The sequence below is a fragment of the Coenobita brevimanus genome, chromosome 65 (genome assembly GCF_032717465.1).
Source record: "Coenobita brevimanus isolate Jiangsu-jjx chromosome 65, ASM3271746v2, whole genome shotgun sequence".
In the NCBI taxonomy this organism is placed as follows: Eukaryota; Metazoa; Arthropoda; class Malacostraca; order Decapoda; family Coenobitidae; genus Coenobita; species Coenobita brevimanus.
Genome location: NC_137018.1, coordinates 44,841,168 through 44,856,167, shown reverse-complemented (window position 1 = coordinate 44,856,167; position 15,000 = coordinate 44,841,168). Strand labels below are relative to the sequence as shown.

At 44.7% G+C, this 15,000-nt stretch overlaps 1 protein-coding gene and 1 non-coding gene across 2 annotated transcripts in view; one reads left to right on the top strand and one right to left on the bottom strand.

Moving 5' to 3' along the window:
- Positions 1-15,000, top strand: part of LOC145405080 (uncharacterized) — a 193,457-nt gene that overhangs the window by 150,211 nt on the left and 28,246 nt on the right. The window lies entirely within an intron of this gene.
- Positions 14,367-14,485, bottom strand: LOC145405171 (5S ribosomal RNA). Its single transcript, XR_013898273.1, has one exon. It is a non-coding gene; the product is annotated as a 5S ribosomal RNA (ribosomal RNA).

Sequence of the window (15,000 nt, the reverse complement as noted above, 5' to 3'; positions counted from 1 at the left end):
TCCACCATATGTATCAACTTGTATTATATTGTGTATAGAACTTTCATACTGTATGCTGTACTACCGTATAATGTATAAGAATACCCACTGTTTAGTGGAAATAAAGTTTTATTATTATTATTATTATTATTTCTCTCTCTCTCTCTCTCTCTCTCTCTCTCTCTCGTGAGTGCTGCCACCCCAGAGCTGTTTGATATATTTATTTTGATTATGAAAGGATCGCCTCTTCCCACTTTTATCCCTTTAAATTTTCTTGCAATTATACTTGCTAAATTAATTAGCAATGTTAGAAGTATTGGGGAAGTAAATAATAATTAGAATATTTTTGGAGCAACACTGCCAAATTTTTATGCCACGTTTCTCTATTATCGTATAATATAGTATGCAGAATAGTTTTATTCTTCCTTGATACATGTCAGCACTTTCATTACAGTTATATTAGTATGAGTTATGTTTATGTATCATTCCTACTACACAAACCACAGGCGTTATACATCGTAGGGTTAGGAAACATGGCAATAGTGTAGGCAGAGGCAGACTCCACCCAAACTCTATGTTTAGATTTGTCAGACTGTAGGCCTATCGCCATCGTCATTACTTTCATCACCATCATCACTATTTTCACCTGCCTCACTTTCATCACCATTATCTTCACCAACACCACTGCTTTCACCAGCAAACCGAGCATAGAGTTGTTTTGCTTTGTTTCTGATGAACTGGGAGTCTAGCGGCCGTGTCGACGGTTTAAGTCCTCAATCCAAATATTCAGTGCCTTTCCATTTTCACCAAGGCATCATCTCTCACATGCATCGTTACTTTAGCCGATCCTGGTGTGCACGAAGCCAGAGCATCTTTAATGTCTTTTTCTCTCCGTTGTATGCCACGAACACTGGACTCATTCATGCCATACTCGCGACCAACCGCTGCATAGCTCATTCCACTTCTAAGTTTTTGTAATATTTCGTTCTTTACTTCCAAGGTAAGTACTTTCCTTGCTCTCTTAGCTGCCTTATTTCCAGTTGGAGTGTTACAAGGGCGCTTCGGAGCCATGATGATCGCGAAAGCACGATAGATGTGACCGAACACGATATGAGAACAACAGACAAACCTGTACTGATGCTGTTGTTTGTTGGGTCGGCGGGAACATGCCGCGAGCAGCCAGAGACACCTGGCGGGATGGCGCGCAAACTTGCTAGGAGGTGCCAATACAATTCTTTATTTTTTTATTTTTTTAATAATAATAATTTAACTCCCAGGAGAAAAAAAAAACGTCTATAATCAAATCCGTCAATAAAAAAAACGTCGATAATGAGGGTGTACTGTATATATATATATATATATATATATATATAATATACACACACATACACACACACACACATACATACATACATAAACAGTATATACTGTATATACAGTATATCATCATCATCATCATCCAATCCTACATTCCCCCATATACCTGTATATATATATATATATATATATATATATATATATATATATATATATATACAGTAATCCCACTAATATCCGACGTAATAGGGCCATAGGCAGGTCCGGATACTGGTCCTGTCTGGATATTGGGCCCCAGCTTATGGACTTGTACTTATGGACCCTAACTCAGAGAAACACCTATACAACTCCCTCTGGACATGCATAGCACCTATTTAAGACCCAAATCACACCAATAAGGCACATAAATGACTGAAATAAATGCAAAAGAAGCATAAAATGAGGGTTTAGAGGTAGGTTCATACAATATTAAACATTCTGGTTACTGGCTCCTGGACTGATACTTATGGACCCTAACCTAGCCTAACTCAGAAAAACACCTTCCTACTGCACAGGCATAGCTCATGACACCCTATTCACACCAATAAAGGACATTAAAGAGTGAAATGAGGTGTTTGAGGTAAGTATAGTATGGAAAAAAGTACAGTATGAAACATTCTGCCTACTTACAGCAAGTCCATGGCCACCTCGATGAATAACCGCCTCCTTGCGGACTCTGACAGTAAGAAGGATTTCCTGAAGCACTTCCAGTACACTGTTCCTGAAGTCTTGCACTGAACTTAGTCAATCGCACTCAGAAGTTCTCTTCCCAGTGCTCACTCGTCTAACTAATGCTCCATTGTAACTTACTAAGTGTTGCACTCTGCACTTTAACTTTTCCCATTCTTCTAATAATTTTCTAAAGCAAAAACAAACAAGTCTATTTACATTAAATTTTGTTCCAAGTTAGTCTTTTCACTCACAACTGTAAATCCATAACACAACACACTGTTTTTTTCACTGCACAACACTGTAAATTCCCGTGTGGTCTAGTGGAGAAGTTCTTGCTGTTTAATCACTGTCAGAGTCCGAGAGTATCACTGGCAGGTGACCTAGGGGTGCGTCGCTGGGTTGTGGTGATGGCGTACCCACTGCAGACGACTCTGAAGACAGACGCAAACTCACGTCGAGCAGTGACTCCACCGTGGCTGATGTGCTGGGCTGTGGCTCGGAGCATGAGGGCCTGTCTTGGGGAGGCAACGGAGTGGAGCCAGGGCTGGGCACAGCGGGGTTCACGGGCCTGAAAAAACTGTCAGTTGTTGATTGATGCAAGGACCGACGATTCTGACGATTGATGATGCGGTGCCTGAAAGCACGCACTTCCTCCACAAGTCCCAAGGGCCCCATCTCCCTGTCGCAGTCCAGGTGTTCCAGGTAGTCAAGGACAAACTCTAGGTGTTCCCGGAGTGTGCTTAGCTTGGGGATGGCTGGAGTAGTGTCCTACTGAGAGGAGTCCGCATCATATTCGCCTTCCTCGTGGGAATCTTCAAGCTCGGTACTGACACCTGCAACTGAAGACACGATCTCGATATCAGACAATGTCTGATACCCAGGATTGCCCTCATCGTCATCCAACCACTCACGCACATCGTCCACATCAACATCGTCACCATGCGTACGTAGCCGTGCATGGAAGTCATCCATGTCAAACCCTAGAAAATCGTACTCCACATCCGTTCCGAGAAGCAGACGAGACTAACCATTTTCTAGAGTCTTGACAGGGACTTCCTTCCATGCACTGGCCTAGTTGTAGAGTGCAGACTTGATGTTGTAGCGGCGAAGGTTTTCCAAAGTCCGCTGGCCTCGTGTGTCCCGTCCCTCCCTGCGCTCGTCCTCGAGAACAACCATCACCTCGTCCAGGAACTTCCGGCAGTATAGGCGCTTTGTTGCCACGATCACTCCTTGGTCCATTGGTTGGATGAGAGCAGTTGTATTAGGTGGCAGAAACATGCACCTAATCCGGCCATTCTCAGCCACCAAGTCCTTGTCGCATGGGTGGGCAGGTGCATTGTCGAGGAGAAGGGGGGCCTTTACCTGGTCGCCCTGGATTCCCAGTGTCTTCGTCTGGTAATTGATGACCTCCTTGACGAAGTGGCGGTGGAACCAGTCTTTGAAGATCTGGGCTGTAAACCATGCCTTCAAGGAATGGTACCAGACGACAGGAAGGACATCCATCACCCCACGAAGACACCAAGGCTGCTTTGCACGGTCAACAACAACGGGCTTTAGCCGGTGCATGCCGTTAGCATTGGCACAACACAAAGCAGATATCCGTTCCTTGGAGAGCTTGCGGCCAGGTACACGCTTCTCCGTCTCCTCGGCTAGAGTGTTCGTTGGCAAAGAGCGATAGAATAAACCAGTTTCGTCAGCGTTGTAGACTTGGCCGAGAGTGAGGCCCTCCCTGTCGAACAAGCCCTTCACCTTGTGCCGAAACTCGTCAACTCCATCCTCGTTAGCGTCCAAAGCTTTGCCATGAGCTTTACGGTTGGTAAGGCCATGCTGTAACTTGAACGCGAAGAGCCAACCTTCGGATGCCTTGAAGTCTAGGGCGTCGTGAAGCCTGGTGAACTTCTCAGCAGCAGCCTTCAGCTCCGTTCCACGTACCATCACACCAGCAGCACGTTGCTGTCGATATCAAATCAACGTGGAGTGGTCGGTTTCATCAAAGTTTGGAGTAAACATCACCTTCCTCTCCACGTTGCATTTGCTTATCTACAAGAAGTCAGCCGTGTACTGCATGAGTTTGTCCCAGGATCTCTTGATATCGAACAAAGTAGATTGGGCCAGGTTGAACTTGCGGAGGATGCGGGAAGAAGACCACCCCACATCTACTTTCTCCAATATCTCCCTTTTCTTCTCCAGAGTCAACACCACTCTCATCCTCTTCTCAGGCGGCGGGGCCATCATCACACACACTAATAGGAGGCCCGAGAGCAGCAGGAGTGCCTGCAGCAGGTAAGGCACCACCACAAAAGCGAGCACGTGGGCAGCCATAACGACGAGCGTGCACTCGCGGCGAGAGAGAGGCGGAAAGTGGGGAGGATGCAGCGGCTTTCTATCGGACGTCGGAGGAATGACGCGCCACAACAAAGCTGTCCCTCGCCACGTGCAAGTTCAAATTACGGGCGGGATTTTGGGGCGGGTGGGGGGGGGGGGTTTGGATCCCGGGACGATTATGTTCGGTTAGTGGGGATGTTCGGATATTAGAGGGATAACTATATATATAATATATATATATATATATATATATATATATATATAAAATATATATATATATTAAATATATACCATGCACTCACTCAATGTAGTGCTGCTCTCGGGTGTCTGCCCTGTCCTCTCCTCCATCCTTCTTTCCTTCCATCTTCTTCAGTCTTTCTTTCCTTCATTCTTTCCTCATCTTTCTGCCTACGGGTGACTTTACACTCCCTCTTCTGTCTTTCATTCCTTCATTCGTTCCTCTTCCTTCTGCCTATTGGTGACTCTACACTGAGTGACAAGCCAAATGGTTTCCTGTACACCAGGAAACTATTTACTATGGTGGGTGGTAACCATATAACCAAATTTTGGCGCCTGGTGGTTTAGTGGGTAATTATTGTGCTCCAATCGGATTGAGCCAGTGAAGATTTATATCCAAGGGGTGGTTAGGATTTATTGCTCACATAATGCCACTCAGGGATGAATGAGGCTGGTCACTCTCATCTTAAATGTCAGGACCAACTGCCTAGCCCTGGACTCCTACGCTTCTCATGGGGCAACTTAGGATTGGATGATGGATAGATGGATATATATATATATATATATATATATATATATATATATATATATATATATACCGTATATACAGTAATCGCTCCACTATCCGATGTAATAGAGCCAAAGGCATGTCTGGAAGTGGTCCCGTCTGGAAAGTGGGCACCTGCCTGCTGGACTAGTACTTAAGGTCCCTATCCCAGCCCAACTTTGAAAGCCACCTAAATAACTTCCTACCGGACATGCATAGCACCTATTTAAGACCCAATTCACACCAATAATGGATGTAAAGCATGAAGTAAATGAAAAGAAACCAAAGAATGAGGAATTAGAAGTGACTGTACCTCAGCCAGGGTACTTACAGCACATCTGTGACCGCATTCTTAAGGCTTTGGCAGTGATGAAAATGCTTTTGAACCATGTACAGTAATCCAGTGTTGTGCAGCACTTACAGTAATTCTTTGCACTGTGAGTTATAATTGTTTTACACTGCATATTGTTAATTGCACCACGCCAGTTTCAATCGCCAGTTTGCACTCCACAGTTAATCGTTTGCACTATAAATTCTAATTTCTTAACACTGCACAACACTGTAAATTCCCGTGTGGTCTGCTGGTGAGGTATCGCTGTTTATTTACTGTTTATTCACCAAAAAAAAAAAAAAGACGTGTGGGATCCACACTGATAAGCATCCACTTGCGATCGAAGTTAAGCAGTAACTGTTGAGTGTTGGCGACTGGGAAACAGAGTTGCCAGATCGCAACAGCCACATTACCAAACTCCTCAATTTTCATTACCAAATTTAACTTTTCATTACCAAATACGTAAAGCTAGCATTTATTCTTCACTACCCCTGGGGGTAGGGGGGTTTCGAGAATACTCCCCCAGTATCCCTGCTTGTCGTACGAGGCGACTAAAAGGGTTGGTGGTGGGTTAGTGCCCCACCCCGTAAAAAGAACTAACTAAAAAAGCGAACAAAGCTCCTCGGACCCGGACGGACCATACGTTGACGACTAAGGAACGGACAAAGGACATTCTTAGGGTGGGAACGTGGAATGTGAGAGGAGTGAATGATGAAGTGAAAGAGAGAGAGAGATTGTTCAGGTGCTTGAGGATGCAAAAGTGGATATATGTGGATTGACTGAAACTAAATGGAAAGGTGAAAGGGTTTAGGTATATGTGCGGGAGTCAATGAAAATGAGAGGTCAAGAGAGGGAGTATGTCTGATGATAAGCAAGAAGTGGAAGGAGAATATAAGAGAGTATGGAACAGTGGGTGCAAGGATTGTATGGGTGAGGATGAAAGTAGGTATACAAGCGTGGGCGATTGTATGTGTGTATGCCCCGACAGAGGATCGAGTGGCAAGAGTGAAAGATGAGTTTTGGGCGAGTGTAGAAGTGTGTATGGACAAGTTTGAGATGAGCGAGAGAGTGCTGTTGATTGGAGATATGAATGGCATAGTTGGGAATGTACGAGTGGATGGAGTGGTTGGTCAGTAGGGTGTGCTAGCTGACGTAGATGGGAATGGAAGTGCTTTGGTGGACATCTGTGCTTGTAAGGGGTTGGCAATAGCCAACACCTACTTTCGGCATAAGATGATCCACCGGTATACATGGAGAGTAATGAGGAGGATGGATGGTGAACTTGTTGAACGAAAGGCAATGATAGACTACGTATGTGTGGATGAGCGAATGAGAAGACAAGTGTTGGATGCAAGAGTGTGGAGAGGGTGGGGGAATGGAGTCTCGGACCATCACTTAGTGATGGCCAAGGTAGAGCTGCAAAGAAAGTGGTTGAGGAGACGAAGGGGAAGACAGGAGGAAGCAACTCCTGTGAGAAGAGTGGAGAAATTGCAAGATAGTGAGAAAATGACAGAGTATAAGAGCATAGTGGAAGAAAGACTGGGAAGGTATGAGCTAGAGCAGATGGAAGGGGTGGAAGACGTATGTAAGATATTCATGGAAGAGATAGGCGCAGCGTGTGAGGCGGTTTGTGGAGTGAGGAGGAGATGCAAGGGTGTGCAAGGGACAGCATGGTGGAATGATGAGGTGAAACGAGCTGTGGAACAAAAGAAGAAGGCATATAGTGAATGGTTAGCGAGTAGAGGTAGGGGAGAAGATGAGAGAGAGAAGAGAGAGGTATATGTGAACAGGAGAAGGGAGGTTAAGAGACTGGTGAAGGAGAGTAAAAAGAAAGTGGATGAGGAGTTTGGGAGGAATCTGAGTGTGAAATGGAGGGAGAGTAAGAAATTGTTTTGGAAGGAGGTAAAGAAAGTAAGGCAGTGTGAAAGGGGGAAATAGTAGGGGAGTGAAAGATAGGAATAATAGATTGTTGGTGGAGAAGAGAGAGAAACTGAGGAGATGGAAGGAGCACTTTGAGGATTTGTTGAATGTGGAGAGTGAGAGCAGTGCGAGTATAAGTGGTTGGGGAATGGCTGGGAGAAGAAGAGATGAGAGGAGGGAGGAGGAGATCAGTAGGGCGGAAGTAGTGGAAGCGATGAAGAATATTAAGTTGGGAAAGGCCCCAGGAATTGATGGAGTGTGTGGTGAAATGCTTAGGTTTGGGGGTGAGATTGTTGTGGAGTGGATATGGAAGTTGTGTAGATTGGCTTGGGAAGAGGGAAGGGTTCCAGAGGACTGGAAATCAGGTATAATTGTTCCTTTATACAAAGGAAAAGGAGAGAGAGAAGTATGTGGTAACCATAGGGGTATTTGCCTACTTAGTGTGACTGGTAAAATATATGGTAGAATACTCATTGATAAGGTTAGGCATATGACAGAGGAGCTAGTTGGAGAAGAACAAGGGGGATTTAGGAAGGGAAAAGGATGTGTAGATCAGATATTTGTTCTAAGATGTTTAGTGGAGAAGTATCTAGAGAAGGGAAGGAAAGTGTATGCTGCCTTCATGGACTTGGAGAAAGCTTATGACAGAATAGATAGGCAAGGTATGTGGAAGGTATTAAGAATATATGGAGTGAATGGGAAATTGTTGAGTGTTGTGAAGAGTATGTACGAGGGAGCTAGGGTTACGTTGCGAGTGGATGGTGAGCTGAGTGAGTTCTTTGATCTCAATGTGGGACTGAAACAGGGTTGTGTGATGTCTCCATGGCTGTTTAATATATACATGGATGGGGTTGTAAAGGAGGTGCAGGGTAGGGCAGTGGATGTGGGGGTGGCTCTGATGAATGAGGGTGAGATTTGGAAGCTTCCGGTGTTGCTGTTTGCTGATGATACAGTACTGTTGAGTGAAGATGAATGGGAGTTGCAAGGTTTGGTGAATGAATTTGGGACAGTGTGTAGGAGGAGGAATCTGAAAGTTGATGTAAACAAAAGTAAAGTTATGGTGTTTGAGAGGAATGAAGTCACAGAGTGTGCAGTGAGGTTGGATGGTGAGGATATGGAGAATGTGAGTGCATTCAAGTACTTAGGTAGTGTGATGAGTAAGGATGGAACTTTGGGGGATGAAGTGCGTGAAAGGGTACAGCAAGGAAGGAAGGTTGTTGGTACACTGAAAGCAGTGATGAGAAATAGGGAGGTGAGTATGGAAGTTAAGAAGTCACTGCATGATAGTATTGTGATCCCTACCCTGACATATGGAAGTGAGGCATGGACCTTGCAAGAGGGGAACAAGTCAAGAGTGAGAGCAGTGGAAATGAGTTACTTGAGAGGAGCATGTGGAGTGACGTGGAGGGACAGGCTGACGAATGAAGAAGTGAAGGAACGCTGTGGGGTGGATGTGGATGTGGTTGAGAAGATTAGGAGAAATACACTGAGGTGGTTTGGACATGTGAAGAGAATGGAGAATGAAAGACTGACTAAGAGGGTGTATGTAGGTGAGGTGGAGGGAGGGAGAGGGAGAGGCAGACCGAGGATGAGGTGGAGGGATGGAGTTGAGAGGTATATGAGGGAGGGGGTGGTGAGTTGGGAGGAGGGTAGTCAAATGGTGGGTGACAGAGCGACTTGGAGGCGTTTTGTCTGCGGCCACCCTTTGCGGGATTAGGGCGTCGGGCTATAGATAGATAGATAGATAGATAGAAATACATATAATCACTCTCCTTATAATTAACAGCGTGTTGATTGTTTTCACGCTATGTAGGCTAGCACATTAATCAGAGAGAGCAAACAATCCACATCTCCATCCTGTGTATCCTCATGCATGTGAAAAATCCATTTGGTAATGCATTATTCTGATTCATTACCAAATGAATTTTTCATTACCAAATTGGCCCACATTTGGAAATGAAAAATACCAATTAGCAACCCTGACTGGGGAGGGGGGAGGAAGGAAGGGGTAAAGGGGCCATGGTGTAAACAGCTGTTCGGCGCCGTGTGGCAATTTCAAATTACGGGAGGGGAAAAAGTTTTTTTTAAGGTCCAGGTCCACAATGTTCGGTAGGTTGGCGTCTGGATAGTATAGGGATTACTGTATATATATCCATCATCCAATCCTACATTGCCCCATGAGGACCGTAGGAGCCCGGGGCTAGGCAGTTGGTCCTGACATTTAAGATGAGAGTGACCAGCCTCACTCATCCCTGAGTGGTATTACATGAGCAATCAACCCCAACCACCCCTTGGATATAAACCTTCACTGGCTCAATCCGACTGGAGCGCAATAATTACCCACTAAAACCACCAGACGCCAAAATTTGGTTATATGGTTACCACCCATCGTAGTAAATGCTTTCCTGGTGTACAGGAAACCATTTGGCTTGTCACTCAGTGTAGAGTCACCCACAGGCTGAAGGAAGAGGAAAGAATGAAGGAAAGAAATACAGAAGAGGGAGTGTAAAGTCACCCATAGGCAGAAGGACAAGGAAAGAATGAAGGAAAGAAAGACAGAAGAGAATGGAAGGAAAGAAGAATGGAGAGGAAAGGGCAGACACCTGAGAGCAGCACTACATCGAGTGAGTGGATGGTGAGCGCCCCCACCTACCACAGTATATATATAAAGATAACTAGTGAAGTAAGCAGGGGAGTCTATCTATCTATCTATCTATCTATAGCCCGATGCCCTAATCCTGCAAAGGGTGGCCGCAGACAAAACGCCTCCAAGTCGCTCTGTCACCCACCATTTGACTACCCTCCCCCCAACTCACCCCCCCCCCCTCATATACCTCTCAACTCCATTCCTCCACCTCATCCTCGGTCTACCTCTCCCTCTCCCTCCCTCCACCTCACCTACATACACCCTCTTAGTCAGTCTTTCATTCTCCATTCTCTTCACATGTCCAAACTACCTCAGTGTATTTCTCCTAATCTTCTCAACCACATCCACATCCACCCCCCAGCGTTCCTTCACTTCTTCATTCGTCAACCTGTCCCTCCACGTCACTCCACAAGCTCCTCTCAAGTAACTCATTTCCACTGCTCTCACTCTTGACTTGTTCCCCTCTTGCAAGGTCCATGCCTCGCTTCCATACGTCAGGGTAGGGATCACAATACTATCATGCAGTGACTTCTTAACTTCCCCTGGGGGTAGGGGGGTTTCAAGAATACTCCCCCAGTATCCCTGCTTGTCGTACGAGGCGACTAAAAGGGTTGGGGGTGGGTTAGTGCCCCACCCCGTAAAAAGAACTAACTAAAAAAGCGAACAAAGTGCCTCGGACCGAAGCAGGGGAGTGAAAGATAAAAATGGTAGATCACTAGTGGAGAAGGGAGAAAAAGTGAGCAGATAGAGAGAACACTTTAAGGAATTGTTGAACATAAAGGATGGAAGTAATGTGAGTATAAGTGGCTGGGGAATGGCTGGGAGAAGGAGGGAGGTGAGAAGACAGCAAGAAATCAGTAAGATAGAAGTTGTGGAAGCAATGAAGAAAGTTAAATTGGGGAAAGCCCCAGGAATTGATGGAGTGTGTGGTGAAATGTTGAAGCATGGGGGAGAGATAGTAGTAGAATGGATGTGGAAGATGTGCAGATTGGCCTGGGAGGAAGGTAGAGTTCCGGAGGTTTGGAAGTCAGGTATAATTATTCCGTTGTACAAAGGAAAAGGAGAAAAAGAAGTGTGTGGTAATCATAGGGGCATTTGTCTTCTTAGTATAATAGGAAAAGTGTATGGTAGGATACTAATTGACAGAGTTAGGGAAATAACATAGAAATTAGTTGGAGAAGAACAGGGAGGCTTTAGGAAGTGAAGAGGGTGTGTAGATCAGATATTCATTCTTAGATCTTTAGTGGAAAAGTTTCTGGAGAAGGGAAAGAAGTTGTATGTGGCTTTCATGGATTTGGAGAAAGCATATGACAGGGTGGATAGACAAAGATTGTGGAAAGTATTAAGAATATATGGAGTAGATGGGAAGTTGTTGAATGCTGTGAAGAGTATGTATGATGATGCTAAGGCTGCAGTGCATGAGGATGGTGAACTGAGTGAATTTTTTTCTTTGATGGTTGGGTTGAAACAGGGATGTGTCACGTCTCCATGATTGTTCAATCTGTACATGGATGGGGTAATAAAAGAGGTACAAGGTAGGGTTGCGGATGTTGGAGTGGCCCTGGTGAGAGAGGGTAGTGTCTGGAAACCCCCTGTACTGTTGTTTGCAGATGATACTGTGTTGTTGAGTGAAGATGAAGGGGAGCTGCAAGGCTTGGTGGATGAGTTTGGAAGTGTGTGTAAGAAACGGAATCTAAAAGTGAATGTAGGGAAGAGTAAAGTGATGGTCTTTGAGAGAGGTGAAGTCAGTGAATGTACAGTAAGGTTGGATGGTGAGGAATTGGAAAATGTGAGTACGTTTAAGTACTTGGGTAGTGTGATGAGTAAGGATGGAGGTTTGGAGGGTGAAGTGTTTGGAAGGGTACAGTAGGGAAGAAAGGTTGCTGGTTCCTTGAAAGCAGTGGTAAGAAACAGATAAGTGAGCATGGAAGTGACAAAGTTACTACATGACAGTATTGTGATACCAACTCTAATTTATGGAAGTGAAGCTTGGACACTGTTGGAATGGCACAAGTCAAGAGTGAGATCAGTGGAAATGAGTTATTTAAGAGGAGCCTGTGGAGTCACATGGAGAGACAGCTGACAAATGAGGATATAAAGGAGCATTGTGGTGTGGATGTGGATGTGATAAGAAGCGTTAGGAGAAATACACTGAGGTTGTTTGGCCACGTGGAGAGGATGGAGGGTGAAAGACTGACGAAGAGAGTGTATGTGAGTGAGGTAGAGGTGGGGAGAGGGAGGGGGAGGCCTAGGATGAGATGGAGGGATGGGGTGGAAAGGTATATGAGAGAGGGGGGTGTGAGTTGGAAGCACAGCAGTGAAATGGCGGGGGACAGGGTGACATGAAGGCGATTTGTTTGTGGCCACCCCGAATGGGATTGTGGCGTGGCAATAGATAGATTGATAGATAGATATCAACAGTATATACTATATATATATCATCATCATCATCATCCAATCCTACTTTGCCCCATGAGGAGCATAGGAGCCCAGGGCTACGCAAGTTGGTCCGCCTTCACCGGTTCAATCCGAATGGAGCACAGTAATTACCCATTACATATACAGTATATATATATATTTGTATATACTGTATATACACCAGGCATGCCATTGGCACCCTCATTAGTACCATGCTTAACACTAGTGGGAGGATCCTTGCCAGACATTATTGCCAGGTCACAAGGTTCAGTATTCACAGACAAAAATGTTGCCACTCCACATGATACTGCACTGTACCAATAATTTTGCACATGCTTTGTTATTTGGTGATGTGATGGTGTTTCAGTCGCCTTGCCCATGCAAGATGGAACAATAAAGAGATAATCATTGTATTTATGTATAGCCGATGCGTTAGTCCTGTAAGGGGTGGCCTTAAACAAATTACCTCCATGTCACCCTGCTCCCTGCCATTTCAGTGCCCTCCCCCCAGCTCACACCCCTCTCTCTCATGTACCTTTCCACTCCATCCCTCCATCTCATCCTCAGTCTCCCCCTCCCTCTCACCCCTCCACCCACCCTCCACCTCATTCACATACTTTGTCCTTATTAGTCTCTTGCTCTCCATCCTCGTCATATGACCAAATCACCTCGGTATATCTCTCCTAACGCTTTCTATCACATCTACATCTACACCACAATGCTCCTTCGCTTCCTCATTTGTCAGTCTCTCTCTCTCCATGTAACTCCACATGCTCCTCTCAAATAACTCAATTCCACTACTTGCACTCTTATGTCCTTCCAGCAAGGTCTAATCTTCACTTCTATACGTTAGATTTGGTATCACAATACTATCATGTAACGGCATTTTTACATATTCCATGCTCACTTCCCTATTTCTTATCACTGCTATGAAAGAACCAGCAATATTTCTTCCTTGTTGTACCTTTTCAAACACTTCATCTTCTAAACTTCCATCCATACTCATCACATCACCGAATTTCTTAACATGCACTCACATTGCCCATTTCCTTATCATTCATCCTTACTCTGCATTCAGTGACATTTCTCGTAAAGACCACAACTTGACTCTTTCCTATATTCATCTGTAGCCTCCATTTCCTACACTCCTAAGCTCATTCCCTGTTGTCATCACTTTGCAATACAGTATCATATGCAAACAGAACAGGAAGTTTCCAAATGCTGCCCTTCCTAATTAGGACCACACCAACATCCAGTGCCCTACATGTATGTCTTATAACTCCATCCATGTACAGATTGAACAGCCATGGAGATATGACACACCCCTGTTTTAATCCAACATTCAGATAAAAAAATTAACTTGGTTCACCATCCCCATGCACTGCAGCCATCATGCCTTCATACATACTTTTCACGACATTCAACAACTTCCCATTTACTCCAAAATTTCTTAATATTTTCCACATTCATTGTCTATCCACTCTGTCATATTATGCTTTCTCTAAATCCATGAAGGCCACTTACAACTTCTTTCCCTCAAGACTTTTCCACGAAAGACTTTAGGATGAATATCTGATTTACACAGCCCCTTACCTTCCTGAAACCTGCCTGTTCTTCTGCAACTAAACCCTCTGTTGTTTCCCCAACTCTGTCAATAAGTATCCTACCGTAAACTTTTCCTATTACACTAAGAAAACAAATGCCCCTATGATAAATCGCGGTGAATATAAATGCTTGACAGCCATCTCAGCTCAAATGTCTATCTCTCGGCTTGTGTGGGTGGCACCTCGTAAGGACGGGAATGTTGTACTCATTCATTCATTGCCAGACGCCATGTATCCCAAACAGGGTGGCCAAGAGCTCAGAGTTCATTGTTTTACAGGGAGGGGCACTAATCCTCCACCAACCCCACTTGACACGTAGGGAGAACATTATGCCAACAGCATCTGGTGTTCCCAGGCGGTCACCCATCCAAGTACTAACCAGACCCAACGTTGCTTAACTTCGCTGATCGGACGGGAAGCGGCGTACTCAACGTGGTATGGCCGTTGGTTCAACAACCATAATTATCGTTTAAGGAAATTCTACCGTCGTGGACCCATAACAGAGCATAACCTTTAATCGTTCTGCCAATTGATCACAGACCAAACCATTGTGTACCAGGTTTGTTTTGAAAATAAATGAATGATCATTGACAAGTTTATTATTGATTAACATACGGGTTGTTACATATGGTACCACAGCTCCTTGACAGATCATCATTGTGAATGTGGACTGACTTTTTGAATAAGTTGACATGAGTTGCGTTGGGTCTGGTTAGTACTTGGATGGGTGACCGCCTGGGAACACCAGATGCTGTTGGCATCCCTACGTGTCAAGTGGGGTTGGTGGAGGATTAGTGCCCCTCCCTGTAAAACAATTAACTCTAAGCCATTGGCCACCCCGTCTGGGATACATGGCGTCTGGCAATGAATGAATGAATGAAATGACATGAGTTCTAGGAATTAAAAATAATTTTATTCTATCGGTTTACATTTTTTCATCAGCTATGTGATAAATGTGTTTAAG